This window comes from Syzygium oleosum, unplaced genomic scaffold (assembly GCF_021117445.2).
Source record: "Syzygium oleosum isolate NSW1041296 unplaced genomic scaffold, Sole_v2.1 Sole_v2.11, whole genome shotgun sequence".
NCBI classification, from domain to species: domain Eukaryota; kingdom Viridiplantae; phylum Streptophyta; class Magnoliopsida; order Myrtales; family Myrtaceae; genus Syzygium; species Syzygium oleosum.
The window spans coordinates 2,627,892-2,629,947 of NW_026607495.1; positions in this window are offsets into that span (position 1 = coordinate 2,627,892).

Genomic DNA, 2,056 nt, shown 5'->3' on the forward strand with positions numbered 1-2,056 from the left:
AGAGTGAAGTTATGTGTGTATGTTTGAGTCGTGCTGTTGATTGTGATTGCTGAGTTAAAGTATTACACTTGAGATGATTACTAGCATGAGCACAACAAAATATGATTTTTATGATTAGTAAGTCTAGCTAGAAGATTGTGATACCTATGCTCGTTGATATGTATTCTATTCTTGTTTGGTATAGGTTGACAGATATTTTACTTGTTGAGCCTAGCTCACTGTTGTTGTGACAAACTTTTACAGATCTTTAGCTATGCCTATCCTACCCGCCTCCTCCTCAGTTAGCTATGGTGCCCCGATCGACTTCTCGGGACATCTATCAGAGTTCGAGATTCCTGATGTCCCCGGGATAGTGTTCGTGCGATGTATCTCAGTATTGACTGTAGATGTTGGGCCCCCTGTCGGATCTATATTGTTAGGTTTTTTGGCAGTGTATGCTCGTGTTGGGGGGCGACTGATAGGGCCCTTACCATACGTGTCCGACGACGGGGATGACGATGCTTCTAGTGGGGTGGAGTGAGCTGTAGTTGGAGGATGGGGAGGATCATTTTTGGGACATGTGACCGACACTTTTTGGGATAGGGTCACGTGATAGGTGATACGTTTTTTATAGATGAAATGGTGAGTTTTATGTTGATAGGATAGTGATGGGAGTAGCACTGTACATAACCTCCCCGGTATGAACTCACCCTTGTATCATCCCTGTTTATAAATAAAGAATGTTGAAGTTTAGTGCCAGTGTTATCTTTATTTTTTTTTATTAGTTATAAATTCAAGTTTTAAATGCCTTTTAAAAAAAAAGAAAAGAAACGTTTCCGTGTGCGAACTCTTATAACCGCGTGAGGTTAGGATGACATATAGGAAGGGGCGTGCCTGGGATGCCACACTACGGGTCGTTATATTCAATTGTTGGCCTTCGGGTCGGGCCTATGGGTCGTTATATTCAATTGTTGGCCTTCGGGTCGAGCCTACGGGTCGTTATATTCAACTGTTGGCCTTCGGGTCGGGCCTACGGGTCGGAATAATTGCACGCAAGTATTATTGTTGTTGAACGCCTAACCTGCAGGGCTTCGAGATAATGTATTGGGCTGTGAACCCAGGATAATTATAGTGTTTTACTGGTTCATTAATTGGCATGTTTGAATTACCTGTCTGGAGGTGCACTTTAGCCTAGTTTAGGATTAGGGGTTTTGTACTTGCTGAGTTTTATCTCACGGTTGTTGGAAAACCGATATTTCAGACCCCCGGCAGTAAAGATGGCGGAGCCGCTCGTGCGTTTTGGGATTCCCCACTTCATTGAGAAGACGATGTCTGTACACCCAGTGGGGGACGGAAATATGTACATTAGGTATTATGCTTTAGCATGGGCTATATCTTTTTGACTGAAGCCCATCTTAGCTCAGTTTAGTACCCCGGCCACTGATCCTTTTTGTTCGTCTTGGCCGCGACTCGTTTTTGGTTTTGGCTCTTTGTAAATGGATTTTGTATAAGCTTCTATATGTTTATAAAAGAGTATAGTTGTTTTTATTTGCTGATCACTCGTGTGCGGCTATCCTTGGCTCGTGTTTATTTTGTCTGGGTGATATATATTTATTTATATATCGTGCTTTCGCTTGTGGCTTGATCTCTATGTTGGGTTTTGGGTCGGCGACGTGTCCTGGGAGCGTCGCACTACTATTTCGACCTATAAGCGGGATACTTATGCTTCGTGGGGTACGGGGCGTGACAAAAATTATCTACATTGGCGCTGGTGTTGCCACGGAGGACGATCAACGTCCATGTTGGATTTTCCAACGAGACAAATCGCCGATGGCACTTAAATAATCAATTTTTCAAATTTTGTGGCACTTACGTGAGCAAAAAAAAGGTTATGACATTCAAGTGAGCGCCGTACGAAAGTTATGGCACTCATGCTATTCTTATCCTATAGTTTTGTGATTAAAATACTAGTGAGATTGATCGATTTGGTATATTACGAGGCTTGGGTGTGAGAGCTTTTGGTCTGAGCTTGATCTCCGTCGTTCCTAGCGGATTCATGGCCAACGCTATCTCCTTG